The sequence below is a fragment of the Stylophora pistillata genome, chromosome 9 (assembly GCF_964205215.1).
Source record: "Stylophora pistillata chromosome 9, jaStyPist1.2, whole genome shotgun sequence".
NCBI lineage: Eukaryota > Metazoa > Cnidaria > Anthozoa > Scleractinia > Pocilloporidae > Stylophora > Stylophora pistillata.
In genome coordinates, this window is record NC_142527.1 from 4,224,588 (window position 1) to 4,240,879 (window position 16,292).

Here is a 16,292-nt window from a genome sequence, read left to right on the forward strand (position 1 = left end):
ACGCGCCAATTCCGTACCGCTTCGCATACTTCTGTCAAGCACTCCCCGTAAATAAATATCCGCGAAATTCTCCCGCTGAAACAACAGTTTGACGTGTTGGATAATACATATATCTTATTAGAGGTTTTGTTGTGTAGTATCGCTGAGTATTTTTACTCGTTATTTGCATTTTGATTCGCCCTACGGGCTCGTCAAAGTACGGCACAACTCGTAAAAATACTCAGCGATACTACACAACAAAACCTCTAATAAGATATATGTATTTTTACTTGTATATTCAATAGACTTAAAGACTTAGAGACGTTGTAACACCTACGATAGACTCATTAGCAAATTAAGAAAATTATAAAGATTTCGCTCTTTCTTCGCCGACATTGATTTAATCTTGATAATTACTATGTTGACATTATTGAATGTGCATTAAAAGCATTCAAGGAACGTTGCGTTTATAAATCAAATACTACCAGATCTATTCATCAATAAGTCAATATACTAGGTTCTTGTTAAGTTCTAGGAAGAGAAATAAAACATGATCATTAATAAATGTGGTTTATTTACTGAGTTGATTTCATTTTGGAATTAATTGATTTATGACAGCTTATCAGAACCGATTAGCATAATGAGGCCCTAGAAATTACAAAAGTATTTCGTGATCCTTTCATTCTGATCCAAATAGTTAGTAAGCTTGAAAATTCCTCGCATGTCGTCTGGAGTTATTTCCTTGAGAACTTCCAGAACAGCAACGTGCAGGCTGTTTCGCAAAAGACTACGAAATTCATATCTTTTAAGAATTGTTTTGAGCTTGTGAAAACGTTCTCTGCTGGATTGAGTTCTGGTGAATATGTAGGCAAATAGACCAATGAGCACCCTATATTATCGAGTCATTCTCCGAGAGCTTGACCTGCCCTATGATGATGGATAGATGCGTTATTTACGATGACATGGTCGCCATACGGAAACGGATGTCGTCCATCGGGGGAGAACGCGTGAACAGCATATTGAAAAAAGTTTAAAAAGGTGAATGCGTTGCTTGCTCCATTGACAGTATTAGACCATCAAGTCCACACATGAGGTTCAATGTTACTGTTGGAGAGGTCATGTGCCGCATTATCTCCACTGGCGGCCGGAGTTCCCACTAAGCTATGTCCGTATCTGGGGTTTCCCACGTAAGGAAGTTTGATTCCGGACTCATCAAAAAACTTCAGTTTATGAGGATTCACTGAATATATGTAATCAATATAATTCTGACAATAGTTTATATTGGTTACAGAAAACTTTTCAGCTGCAGGTCGCGTCATCTTCTTGCATGTCCACTTTCCGTTTCCCATATCGTTTTGTACAGCTCGTCTTATGGCGGTGAAAGATGTGCCGCCGGCAACATTACAAAAAGTATCCACATGTTTGTATAGCTCACCTGTGGTCATCGATGCTCGCTCAGTCTTTAAAAATCTTGTTCACTCATTATCGTCGGGTTGAAGATGTTTCACACCACTGCTTTTGGCTTTTTCCTCTAGCTCGATAACACTGCTAGTAAAGTTGTTCCACATTTTTTTCACAGTGTCCTACTTGACCTTGTATTTTATAGCGACTTTGGAAAAATGTCCTGGAAAATACCCAGTTACAGTATCTCCACTCTGTTCAACTATATCTTGAAAAATATTCATTTTCATGTCTTCGGATAAAGCCTTTCCCCTGATGTAAACTCTTCCCGCTTTACTGCTCGTATGCTCTGCCATTATCACACCGCGACGAAGGAGAAAGGAATTTCAGGTATTTATCGACAAAAGTGGGCGGGGCAGCGATATGAAAATTCGTGCCCATTCCACACTACGGTGGATTCGGTTGTATTTTGATTTGAATAGCGCGGCAAAAAAATCAAGCAAGACTTGATATGCTCGTCTGAGTTTTCATATCATACCTTTCATTCTTTTTTATTTCTTTCCCATTTCTTGATACACCGCAATTGTTTTGTCTCGCCCACATAGCGGAATTATGCGAAAATTGTTCATTTCGCGGGTCAAACTAAGAGCCAAAGCACAATTTGCACGTATTGCTTGCCTGTGTTAGATTGTTGCAAGCTCAAGGGCTTGGTGGGATACAGCAAACGAGTTTGTTGAGGTCAACTCTGAGTCATCCTCGGAGACCCAGGGGCTGTGATTCGATTTCAAGTTAGGGCGGAAGGCCCCTGGGGAGATTGTCTTTCACGACTAGTTCCAAACGGTCGCGGTTGTTCTGGCATCTGATTGGTGCCAGAAAATCTGTTTTTTAGCTCAATCAGAGTGAAGTATGCTTTGGAGGCCTTTCGTGTGTTTTAGCACTGATAAATACAAGAAGCTCAGTTGCTCACCATGTTTGTTTGGGCCATGCAACGAAGCTTTGCTCGAGGTGAAAAGTTTCAGTCTCTGCACACAATGTAAGAGAAATCGATCAGATTGTCCGCGAAAACCTTACCGGAAATTGTACTGAATACTTTCGAAGGTATCCCAAAAGAACGTGTTTAAAAGTTTGCGTACGAACCTCGCGAGATTCGTATAAAACATAATGGTTGCAGGTGTTAATATGTCGCTTTAAACGTTAGACGAGGTGTAAGCTTAAATCTTTCTAGATTTCTCTTATATATTGCTGTGACTGAAACTTTGCCAATCCCGTAAAGTTATTTCGTCGCACGGGCCACGCAGGTATGTCGAGCAACTGGCGATTACGCTGACGTACCTTTCTGTGCGCGCCAAAATCTAACCTTATCACTTTGTAGTAAAGTCTTTCACAATATGGCCAAGGTTGCAGAGAACGTTGAGTTCGTGGACGACCTCCAGCAAGCGCACGAGAAAGCGGTATTTTACAGCCGTAAAAACGAAGAAGATTTAGATTAGTATCACCCATCAAGACAATTCTCTTCCCAGAGGCACTTATTTCATAATCTTTTAAACACCCTGTGGTCCTTGGGAGTTTATGTGCGATGTGTAACTATCAACCTTTGCTGTTCTCTGCCGATCTTCCTCTGTTCTAACTTCCTTGTTGGGTTCCTTGACTGAAAGGGACAAGTGGGGGAGGCCCATCTCCATTCACAGTCATGCGAGAGTGCTTAGCCAAGGTCTGGAAGAAGAAAGAGTGACAAAAGATCTTCAAAAACTGATTCATTGGGTTGTTCCACGGGAGCACAAGAAATGTGTCTGACATATGAGATATAACCTTTTTTGTCTTTTGACTTTGTGCTTTGTTCTCTACATGCTCCCATTCCCACAATACACTGCATATACCCTACTTTCCTAAATTCAAGCAACTAAAAGCAAATATTGAATAAGCGCAGTATGAAACGGGGATTATCGTAGCAATTTATGCCATTTTGCAAATAGTTTTGTTATTTGAAGACACAGCTTTGGTGTATACTTTTCTGGAAATGGTTGATTTTTTCCACGTGTTAGCACTGGGCACTTGGTTAAGGACCTCTCATTTATTCAAACATTTATAAGATTTCCAGAAACATCACACTCTCTGTTGTCCCAATTGTTTACACCAGTCCTTTAACTGTCTGATATCACTCCTTTAGAAGTTTCCAACTTGATCAAAGTGGAAAGCAACCCACATTAAATCATCGAATGACTAACTCATCCCATTTTGAGAATGTTTACTTCATAAGGGAAATACCATTTCTCACACACCACTGGTAGCCATGTCAAGCTGACCGCTGCAACCTGACCTTTATTGCAAATTCAAAGCTAATACATGTAGCATACACTAAGACCGAATATAACAAAAAAGGTTCCAGGCTAGTACATTATACTGGTATTGTATAAGCATTTAAAATCTTTGGGTGGGTGGGTGGGAAAGTCGGCAATGGCGGACGCAACAAAAACAGCTGCCTGCCCCATAAGTCACATGACCTATACCCAGGCCCCAGCAGCATATGAGAAAAACGTTTTTCACTTATTTCGTTCTACTCAGCCAGTGAAAAATTACTCTTCATCAGTATGTTATTACTCATTTGGCCGTTTAGCTCTTTTTCAAAATGAAATATGTACACCGCAACAAGTTCTAACCTTATTTAGCTCCCACTTTTCCTTCAGTTTCTCCACCTCTCCTCCTAAGACCCTTGTGTTGTTAGCATTCAACATCAGAAAGCTCTCCTGGACAGTAATGGAGCCTGATAGGCACACCTTGGTCCCAGGGGGGACTGATAAGCTGTTTGGACAAAAGACAGAAATTATAATCACGTCAAACAATCTCATTTGCAAACAAATTGAAAACTGGCTGCCTTTGATCATTGGTGTTTATAGTTGTTACTCCCTAGGTAATGTCACTAAAAAATTATTCTCAGTGTCGAATAAACTTTATTGTAGAAATATCTGTTTCTAGACATATCAATGTAGTTTTTTTCTACATTAATACTTGTTCTAAATCTTTCTGCTTAGGTTGCTATCTTTGAAAGTGAAAAATCATGTTGCATGTCTGAGCTGGCTTACAGGTTACCTACAAAAAAATTTACTTAATAATTCATTGTCGACTGCAATTGCGCACGACTTTTTCGGTACATAAATCATTGATAAATAAGCGTTGAATTACTTTACCTGTGGTGAATAGTTGTCCTTTTGCCTCAAAAATGGTTTTTATGAGCGATTTTGAATAAGTCTGAGTTCGGCATTAATGTAATGCATAAAAGAAAGACAAAGGTGGAAGCCTTGTTTTGAAAGGGTTCAAGCGCCCGAGCGATTTTCTCCCCGAAAATCGCGTCGCTCCGCTTTCAAACTTCGCAGCATTAAGGTCAAACGATGCACAATTCTCCTCGTACCTTTCAATCGAAAATCCATCCAAACGGACCGGAGCTAGCCCTCGAAGAAAATCAAAATCCCACATTATTTAAGCGCCTAGGATGCGTAGCAAGATTCTCGTGTGCCAGCCAGAAACCGTCACGTTTGATTGACCACTTCAAAATAACGTCGTCCCATTCAAAATAACGTTGTCCCATCAGAAAATTGCAATCAGCGTGACGGTTTCTGGCTGGCACATGATTTAGCACTTGATTGTAGATTCAACCAGCGGTTTTCCTATTCCAGTAATACTGCGGCAATTGACCGTTTTGTTCGAGGTTTTCCTTAATCGAGCACATGAAGACGTTGGCCAGCAACGGGCCAAGGGGAGAGCCCACAGCGACACCATCCGTTTGTTCGTATAAAACACCGTCAAACTGGAAAAGCTGGTTTTTTGTAGCTGCATAACAACAACACCGGACCCTTTATCCGGTCTTGGTATAAGAATGAAACCCTAGTCGTGGAGGTACGTCGATGACACCCTGACCGTAATGCCTGATAGGAAAACCGTTGGCCGGTTTCTAGATATCCTCAATTCCCCCCATCCTTGCCTCAAGTTTACCATGGAGGTCGACGGGTAGAATCCCTTCCCTTTTTCGGAACTGTATCACTTAACCGTGCACCAAAGATTGAAAGCAAAGTGTACACCAAAAGACCCAACACAGGTCTCCTTCTGCATTTCCAAAGTCATGCTGACATTAAGTACAAGCGCAGCCTAGTTAACACTATGGTGGATCGCGCTTATCGATATTCTTCTAACTGGTTATTCTTATCGGAGGAATGTGACCGCCTTAGAAGGGTTTTTCATACCTTGAAATACCCCAAGCCACTGATTGAATCTACAATCAACCGGTTTTTTAATCCTCGCAAGGATCATACGTGACAACACCCGCCGCGCCACGACTAACGCTAAAAAAGCTCCATACAATTCCTTAAACAACAAATATAGTGAAAATCAGACCTGAAAAAAAAAAAAAAAAAAAAAAAAATTCAGGCTTGTACGGAATTCGAACCACTGACCTCTGCGATACTAGTGCAGCGCTCTACCAATTGAGCTAACAAGCCAACTTACTGTAATGATTCGCTTTAGCTCTCGCGTTCCAATAGGCGACCCCTCTCTGATAAGCACCCCCTTGAATTAGATTTTAATGAATAAGCCCCCCCCCCAGTAAACACTCGTATCCCGATAAGCGCCTCTATCCTGTTACAGTGATAGGACTATCAGAGTACATGGACATTGAGATTAGCATTAATTTGGACTATCTTCCGTTGATTTCCGACGTAAAATAGTGGTCTCAACAGTGGTTGATTTCTGACGTAAAACAGTCTCTCCGCTATATTACGTCCACGTGAGTGGCTGGTCTCTTTAGTCGGGAAGGATCCAGGGAAAACACTAAAGTCATTTTTCCAGTCTTCTTGATTCTTTCTAAATAAACATGAAGGAAACACCTTATATTGTACTGTATTCGTTAAATGGTGCAAAATTACTATTTTGATTCGAACAGCGCGGCACATAAATCAAGCAAGACTTGATATGCTCGTCTGAGCTTTCATATTATACCTTTCATTCTTTTTTATTTCTTTTCCATTTCTTGATACACTGCAATTGTTTTGTCTCGCCCACATAACGGAATTATGCGAAAATTGTTCATTTCGCGGGTCAAACTAAAAGCCAAAGCGCAATTTGCACGTGTTGCTTGCCTGTGCTAGATTGTTACAAGCCCAAGAGCCTGATGGGATACAGCAAACGAGTTTGTTGAGGTCGACTCTGACTTGGTCTCTCTCACCTTTTCGTTCTTTTCGATGCAGATGGTGATAATATGGCTGACATATAAAATTTGAAGTGGTAAGTACAAACTCTTCACAACGTTTGATGAAAGTTCCGTTTTATCAAAAGCGAATGAAGGATTAAACTGATGTTATCAGACTAAGTTCTTCTGAAACCGGAAGTGTTAATCCTAGATACAAAGTACATCAACTGGCAGCGATACGTTGCCTCAAAAAACTTTTGACTGTCGATGTCACAAACCAAACACAGTATTCGTGCTAAGTTTGATAACTTAATCAGTCCACGGGATTTGTTAGATAATGACTCGTTTACTCGTGCAACATCAGGCACTCTCTCATTCGAAGGAGGGGCGCAGATTATTCCTGACTGAAATTCCATCCTGGGAAATGTACACTAAAACTGAGATGTGCGGAGACATCTGTCGGCCGCTTTTATGGCAAAGATTAAGTGCAACTGTTTTTGTCACGACAAGTTTCCAAACTAAAATACCTGAAAAAGACTATAGTGAAAGACTTAGTTAAAAGGACTAATTAGATATTGATGATAATATTTCCAGTTTCGATTTTATCAAATCGCAACTAAGTGAAAATTACAACCGTGACAAGTAAAGAATGCTTTGATATCGCTGTAACAGTTGATACAAGGTATCATTCAGATTTGTTCGGGTAACTGAAGTGGAATTGTTGGGAATGGCCTTTTTTAATAGGAGTTTTATTCTAAGTTAGAGCTGAAAGAGCACGTTTTGTCGATTGGATGGTAAACTTCACTCAAATTTGCATACATTGTGCGTCAGTGGCAGGTGTTTTTAATAAACAAGCATGAGTTATGGATGCTACCAGGAGAGACTTATAATTATTCAGTTTGCCTGGTTTTCTTTTCTTGAGAGGTCTGTAAATAACAACTTTCAACATTCAACTTGGGTCAGTAGAGGCGATGTCCATCGCTGCAATAGAAAATTGAGTCATCTGGATGGAAGCGAAACTAGCGAGGCTAACAAATCAATCTCAACGAGAACAAGGTGCTTAGGTTACAAATTTTAAATTTGAAATAGGAAACTGGAAACACACAACGTAAAATACAGCTGAATATAACTTTTAAAACACGACCCTTTAAATACACTTTGGAGAACGCTTGGGAGTTACGATCGCCGTTGAGATATTAAGAAAAGTCGTGATTACGATCGGGAAAGTGCTCCGTCATCATTTGGCTTGTGACGTCTCTGAATGCAATAAGTAACAACCAACCCTATTTATCAACCTTATCTTACGATTCGTCCAAAATTCAAACCAAAATAAAAAGAAAAAAATTTGCGAGCCCTATTAGGCCTCCACACGTAGCCAGCGTCATGAGAATATCAACTGTTCGTATTCTCTTGCTTGCGTAAAAGACATCTTAGCAGGTGGTCTTAGGCCCACAAGATACCTTTTAATAGAGGACCCCAAATGATCCCCTTGGAAACAAAAAACGTCAGTGCAATAGCCCGAGCTAATTAAAATGTAAAGAAAATAGAAACATCGACAAAAGACATATAGAGGGAGAAAAACGAGAGGTGAAGCATTTAATTTCGAAATATTAAACATTAGCCTGCTTGCAGACGGTAGTTTGTTTTCAAGCGCGAGATTCAGCGCGGCGAATATTCAGTCGCCATTCTGAACGGGTGGAAGATTTGGGACGAGCGACAAGGCGAGGGGGAGGGGGGAAGTTCTTCTTCCCCTCCCCCTCGCTTTGCCACTTGTCCCAGATCTTCAACTGTCCATTATGGTGACCGAATTTTCATCGTGTTGAGTCTCTTGCCTGCGTACAGACGTCTCCTATTTCCTGACGTCCCTTTTCCCGCGTGCAACAAAGGAAATAAGAGACGTCTACACGCAAGCAATATGTCTTGCACTTGGTTGTTACAAGCCCAAGGGCTTGATGGGACACAGCAAACGAGTTTGTTGAGATCGACTCTGACTTGGTCTCTCTCAACTTTTCCTTCTTTTCGATGCAGATGGTGATAATATGGCTGACATATAAAATTTGAAGTGGTAAGTACAAACTCTTCACAACGTTTGATGAAAGTTCTTTTATCAAAAGCGAATGAAGGATTAAACTGATGTTGTCAGACTAAGTTTTTCTGAAACCGTAAGTGGTAATCCTAGATACAAAGTACATCAACTGGCAGCGATACGTTGCCTCAAAAAACTTTTGACTGTCGATGTCACAAACCAAACACAGTATTCGTGCTAAGTTTGATCACTTAATCAGTTCACGGGATTTGTTAGATAATGACTCGTTTACTCGTGAAACATCAGGCACTCTCTCATCTAAAGGAGTGGCGCAGATTTTCCTGACTGAAATTCCATCCTGGGAAATGTACACACCTTCATTTAATCAGAACCGACGTTTCAATAATTATCTCATCTCTGTTACAATCGAATTGTACTCTGGTTTATCGTTGCGTTTGCTCTAATAGTTTCATTAAAATCGATGATTCAACTCTGTTAATTAATAATTTGTATGCATCCAAAGAAACTACAGCTGCAGTTATCAAAGCAGAACAATTTGAACGAAAGTCAAAACTACAACTTTCTCTTCAATGGCGATCCTTCCTGTGTTGTTTCGTAACTACAAGCTTTTAAAGTAGAAATATATGAAACATATTACTTAGGTATATTAAGCATAAATGAAAATGAAATTAGCTTGGATTTTTTAAAGTGGTAATCACATCACGAGATTAACCACATCACGAGATTACTGTGATGTGGTCTGGCCTGTTTACTGGGAAGGGGGGGAGGGGGCATCTTTAAAAATTGCTCCTTTATTAATTGTAAACTGCCGCCGGCAGTCTGGAAAAGTTCCCCGCACAGTGTTGTAAAGCGCGTTAGAGCGTTTGGAAATGCGCTATAGAAATCGATCTATATTATTATTATATTATTATCAAGCTGTCGCAGCCGTAGCGAGTTAAGAATAGTAAAGAATTGAAAATTCCCTAGGAGAAAGTAAATATGATATGTCTAAGTGACTTTAAATCAAACCATTTAGAAAACCCGATCACCATTTTCCTTCATCAAGAAGTTAGATGCAAAATCAAACTAGACTGGAGTGATGGGCCATATTAATATTTGCATAGGTGGTATTTTGAGAACACTAATCGAGTTTTGTGTCTCAGGCGGCGGAATCTTGGTTTGTGAGAGAGCTGGGGGCATGGCCATGGTAATCCTTGATTCATTAACTTTCAATAAAGAACTTGCCAAAAATTAGAGAATTTTGAAGACACATAAAATATAGAGTTTGTTTTAAATTTTACAAAGTAATCATGATACAGTTGTTGTTATTTAAAAGCCCATTTACCTCGTCAATTGTAATCTCTCATTGAAGCAGCACGGATTATTCATGTTTGATAAGTTTTCTTCGAAGGACTCAATGGCATTTTCATCGCTTTATTGTTACTATTACTCGATAATTAATTGGATCTGTTTCCCATTACATTACTTACAAAATTTGCGATTAATAGTACACATCTTTAAGGGAGCTACTGCAGTTATTAAAGCAGTAAAACTATTTGAACTATTTCAGAATAAAACTGAGATGTGCGGAGACATCTGTCGGCCGCTTTGATGGCAAAGATTACGTGCAACTGTTGTTATCACGACAAGTTTCTAAATTAAAATATCTGAAAAAGACTTTAGTGAAAGACTTAGTTAAAAGGCTAATTAGATATTGATGATTATATTTCACAGTTCCGATTTTATTAAATGGAAACAAAGTGAAAATCACAACCGTGACATGTAAAGAATGCTTTGATATCGCTGCTACCGTTGATACAAGGTATCATTCAGATTTGTTCGGGTAACTGAAGTGGATTACTGGGAATAACCTTTTTTTAATATGATTTTGTATTCTCAAGTTAGAGCTGAAAGAACACGTTTTGTCGATTGGATGATAAACTTCAATCAAATTTACATACCCTGTGCGTCAGTGGCAAGTGTTTTTAATAAACAAGGATGAGTTATGTAAATTATGGATGCTACCAGGAGAGACCTAGAATTAATCAGTTTGTCTGTTTTTTTTTTTTCTTGAGAGGTCTGTAAATAACAGCTCTCAACATTCAACTTGAGTCAGTAGAAGCGAAATCCCTCACTGCAATAGAAAATTGAGTCATCTGGAAGGAAGCGAAACTGGCGAGGCTAACAAATCAATCTGAACGAGAACGAGGTGCTTAGGTTGCAAATTTGAAACGTAAAATAGGAAACTGGAAACACACAACGTCAAGTACAGTTGAATATAACTTTTAAAAGGCGATCCTGTTTATGCGCTCTGTAGAACGCTTAGGAGTGACGATCGTCTTAGAGATATTAAGAAAACCCGTGATTACGAACGCGAAAATGCTCCGTCATCATTTGGCTTGTGACGTCTCTGTATGCAGTAAGTAACAACCAACCTTTTTTATCAACCTCGTTTTACGATTTGTCCAAAATTCAAAGCAAAATAAAAAGAAAGAAATATATTAGCCTCTTAGGCCTTCTCCACACTTAGCCAGCGTCATGAGAATATCAACTGATCATATTTTCTTGCCGGTGTAAAAGACAGCTTAGCAGGTGGTCTAAGGACCACAAGATGTCTTTTAAAAGAGGACCCCAAGTGATCCCGTTAGAAACAAAAAAAGTCAATACAATAGCCTGATCTAATTAAAATGTAAAGAAATAAAAGCTTTGACAAAAGACATACAGAAGAAGAAAAATGAGAGGTGAACCATTTTATTGCAAAATGTGAAACAGCCTGCTTGCAAGCGCTAGTTTGTGTTTTCAAGCGCGAGATTCAGCGCGGCAAATATTCGGTCGTCATTCTGAATGAGGGGAAGATTTGGGACGAGTGACAAAGCGAGGTGAGGGTAAATTTTTTACACGATTTAAGTAAACTTCTGGTTCTTTTTATTCCGCTCACATCCAAAAAACGGTTACCACAACAGAGAGAAAAAACAAAATACATATATATATATACATGCTACTTCTTAAAAAAGGAAAGTTTGAATAACAAAAGGAAAAGAAACACCTCGACAAATCATAGTTCAAATTAACTATTCCTGTGAAATATTTCAAATTTAAAATAACAACGGCAAAACATAATATGCATAATAACAACACTCCCACTTTTGACGTCGCTTATTTGACAGTTTTCATGCCTAGCTTAGCAAAAATTTTCTCAAAGCGGTGTTTAGGCGAAGGTTTCGTTAGGATGTCAGCAATCATCTCGTCCGTACCAATGTATTTCAAGGTGAGCACTCCATCTTGTACTCTTTCGCGAACGAAGTGTTAACGTTTATCGATGTGCTAGGTCCTGGCATGGCCCACGGGATTCTTAGCCATGGAAATAGCCCCTTGGTTGTCTTCATATATTTCAGTTGGTCCCTCGGGAGATTCTCCCATGTCTGCCAAAAACCTTCGAAGCCAGATTGCTTCCTGAATGGCCGTACTGAGTGCTACATACTCTGCTTCTGTTGTCGACAATGCGACGGTAACCTGCTTTTTGCTTAGCCAACTTACTGCCCCACACGCCCATCAGAACACGTTTCTAGAGGTAGAATGACGGTCATCCATATCACCCGCCCAATCTGCATCTGAATAACCAATCAAATTTCCATCAGCACATTTCTTGTAACTCAATCCAAGATATGCAGTTGCTTTCAGATATCTGAGGACTCGTTTTGTTGCTGTTAAATGATTTTGTGTCGGATTGGCACAGAACTTCGACACAACTCCCACTGCTTGGGCGATGTCTGGACGAGTTGTGATTGCAGCATAAAGTAGACTTCCTACAATCGATTGATACCAGATCACATCAACCGGTCTGTTAAAACCATCTTCCTTTTTCAGCTTGACATTCAAATCAGCAGGTGTAGACACCGGTTTTGCTACTGTTTACCCAAACTTCTCGAGCATATTTTCGACTGACATAGTGCCCTTGATGAACGAAAACTTACTTGTTTGTCACATCTTGAACGATACAGACTCCGACATAATAATCCAGCTCTCCCATATCTTTCATCTTAAACTGCAGCTTTAGACTGTTCTTGACACTTCTGATCTCCGTGATGTTTCTCGCTAGAATCATCAGATCGTCAACGTGAGCTCCAATGATAGTTAATGCATCCTTTCTGATAAATACGCAGGGATCTGCAGAGGCTTGAATAAAACCAATCTTCTCAATGCACTCCCGAAAAACTTTGTTCCAACAACAGGAAGACTGCTTTAACCCACACAGTGACTTCTCTAGCTTGCATACCAGATGCTCCTCCCAGGTTTCACGTATCCTTCCTGCTGCTGTATGTAAATTTCATCATCAAGTTTGTCGTTGAGAAAAGCTGTTTCTACGTCCATCTGGTGAATCAGCAAATCATTCTGAACTGCAAACGCTAGCAAACAACGTATTGAAGAGAAACAAAATACGGGCGAAAAGGTTTCATCGTAGTCAATACCATATTTATGGGTGTAGCCCTTGGCCGCTAGGCGTGCTTTGAATCGTTCCTCTGTACTGTCGCAGGAGTGTTTCAGTTTAAACACCCATTTGCATCCAGCAGCTTTTCGACCCGGAGGTAATTCAACCAACTACCATGTCTTGTTTTCAATCAGCGAATTGTATTCTAAATTCTTCGCGACTTTCCACTCTGCAGCATGATCACCTGATCTTGCTTCTTGTATAGATGTAGGTTCATCAATCCAAGAAAGATGATGTGCGACATGTTGTAGGCGGTGAGTTGCCGTGTCTGCGTATTCGTCATAACCATATCTGACGGGTGCTTTTCGTGTTCTTACTGACCGTCAAGGTTCCCCTGGCGAGTCTCCTTCTAAATTCTTCATTTCTTCTTGTTCTCCTTCATCTTTTCTAGGAATTACTTTGTTTTGCTCTGCTTCCTTGCAGCTTGGGTCTGGCTCTGTTGTCATGGCTCGCTTCTAGCCTAAATCGTTTTAATTAAAGTCCACATCTCTTCGGATATACATCTTTCGGTTCCTCTCATCAAAACGACGATATCCCTTAGACGTTAAGCTGTAGCTCACAAAACGCATCTTCCTCGATTTCTTGTCAAGCTTTCGTCGTTCACTGTCTGGTACGTGGGCATAGGCCATACACCCAAATACACGCAAGTGGCCCACATCTGGTTTCCTTCCATACCACCGCTCATAATGAGTTTCATTCTCTTTTAGCGACGTCGTGGGAAGGCGGTTTCTCACATAGGTAGCTGTAGAAGCGGCTTCAGCCCAAAAGACTGTCGTCCGACAATGCCGCATGCGTGATCATCAAACGTGCCGGCTCGATCAAAGTCCGATTCATTCTCTCTGCTACACCGTTCTGTTGGGGTGAGTGTGGTACCGTCAGCTCATGTTTAATTCCTTTCTCCTTCAAATAGTTCCGCAATTCAGTAGACAAATACTCGCCGCAATTATCCATTCGCAAAGTTCCTACTGCTTTACCGACATCGTTGGTAACTGAAGCTTCAAATTCTGTAAACTTCTCCGACACTTCTAACTTGTGTTTCATGAAGTGTACAGCGCAGCACCTAGTGTAATCATCAATAAACGTAACAAAATACTCTGCTCCTCCAATCGATGGCGTGTGCATAGGACCGCAGACGTCATTGTGCACGAGCTTTAGTCTTCGCGTCGAGCGGATCCCTCCCACTGCGGGAAACGGTTTTCTACACATCTTTCTTGCCAAACATACTTCGCAGAAGGACAGTTCAGTCATTTCCTTGATGTTAATCCTTCGTACAGATTCACTCTCGACACATTTCTTGAGGCGTAGCTCATGTACGTGTTCAAGACGTTGATGCCATAAGTTGCTACCCTGAGATGACTCAACTGAGACATGCGCAGTGTCCGTAGTCGTTGCAAATTGACAGTCAAGTTGATAGAGTTTATCAACCAGTGATCCAGTGATTCCACGAAGCTCTCCATTTCCATCCCAAATACAACATTTTTGGGGACCAAACTCTACAGTGTTGCCCTTAGAAACTGCAGCTCTTACAGAAAACAGGTTGCAAGTGAGTTTAGGCACGTACAGGACATCATATAAAACTGCTTTCTTGGATTCGGTTGCTGGAACAGCATATTCATTCGACCATCACCTAGCGCGACATTTTCAGGCTAGGCAAATTCCTGGAAATTCACCAAAACGTGCTTTTTTGTTGTCATATGACTTAAGGCGCCCGAGTCGATAACCCATGGACAACAATTTTTGTTTGTAGACTCCACGCTCTAAACAGACGCCAGAAACCCAGTAACAAACGTCTTCACCTTCGAAGTCAAAATTACTCGGTCGGCGTCCGTCACCGTCGACTATTTTTGCTTTGTGCCATTTAAATTTCTCGGGACAATAACGGCAAATATGACCCACATCACCGCATTCGAACATGTTAACTGCTTACGGGGCGGATCGCTTGGACAATTACGGCGAATATGACCCACATCACTGCATTCGAACATGTCAACTGCTTACGAGGCGGATCGCTTGGACAATTACGGTGAATATGACCCACATCACCGCATTCGAACATGTCAACTGCTTACGGGGCGGATCGCTTGGACAATTACGGCGAATATGACCCGAAGCACCACATCCAAAACATGTTGGCCGATCGCGTGGTGTATCTCTCCTAACGACCCCCGTTAGCGCTGATTCAGCTTCATTCAACTGACCGGATAGCTCAGATTGCTTCATTTCTTCGTGATAATTTGGATATATCAACGAAGTTGAAATGGTAAATTAGCCACCGTAATGATTACAAAAGCTGACGTTTCGAGCGTTAGCCCTTCGTCGGAGCGAAAGGGCTAACGATATATCCAAATGATTTCGTTACTCCCACCGACGCAGCCCCAAACAGTTTCTTTCGAAACTATCAGCCTTTATTCATTTCTTCGCGAATGAGTGCTTGCTGGACATAATCCAGGCTAACTCCATTCACTCTTGCCTCGATAGCAGTGACAAGGGTCGCGAAGCTTCTCGGCAAACTTCCTAACAAAGTCACAACTTGATCCTCTTCGGAAATGGGCGCTCCAATCGCAGCAAGTTTATCGGTGATATCTTTCATGAGCTTCAAATGTTGTTCCACCGGTGTACCTTCTTTCATTTCGGAACGAAAATAACTCTTCTTTAAAAATAGTTTGTTCGCGAGTGTCTCTCGTTCAAAATGTTTCCTTTACGCATCTCACGCTTGCTTTGGAGCGCTATCAATCGCCAACACAATTGTCGAGAACGACTTTTGTAGCCTCGATTGGTGAAGTGCTTGTGCCGATGGAGTTGCATCGTGTGCGAGGACTTCTAATCCCTTCTACCAAGCTCCATAATCCTTTCGCCAACAGTAAATGTTTCATTTGAAATTTCCAAGTGTTCCAATTGCTCCCGTTAAGTTTGTCGATCGACAACTTTTCCTCCATATTTCATTCACGTACTCCTGGGCCCATAACCTAATGTTTTTTACACGATTGTAAAACGATGAAACATGAAGCAAACTTCTAACTGTTCCAGCTTTCATGTAGCGACGTTTCGGTCGTCGGCCTTCTTCAGGTGGAAGGTATTTTACATAAAAGCTAAAAACTAAAAATCCCTTTTGCTTCATGTTTCATCGTTTTACACTTACTTCAAATTTACATTGAAGCACTGTATCCTCCTTGGATCCTTCTACTGGGAGCTCATCGTTGGGTGTACCTTTTTATTCTGTA

At 40.8% G+C, this 16,292-nt stretch overlaps 1 long non-coding RNA gene across 2 annotated transcripts; it reads left to right on the forward strand.

Annotated features, from left to right (window-relative positions):
- Window positions 1-6,567: 6,567 nt before the first annotated feature.
- On the forward strand, window positions 6,568-10,264 carry LOC148722866 (uncharacterized). Of its 2 annotated transcripts, none has more exons than XR_015991872.1 (3): window positions 6,568-6,651; window positions 8,585-8,621; window positions 9,746-10,264. It is a non-coding gene; the product is annotated as an uncharacterized LOC148722866 (long non-coding RNA). The 2 variants fall into 2 exon arrangements; XR_015991871.1 differs by lacking the exon at window positions 6,568-6,651 and adding an exon at window positions 7,464-7,612.
- The last annotated feature ends 6,028 nt before the right edge of the window (window positions 10,265-16,292 follow it).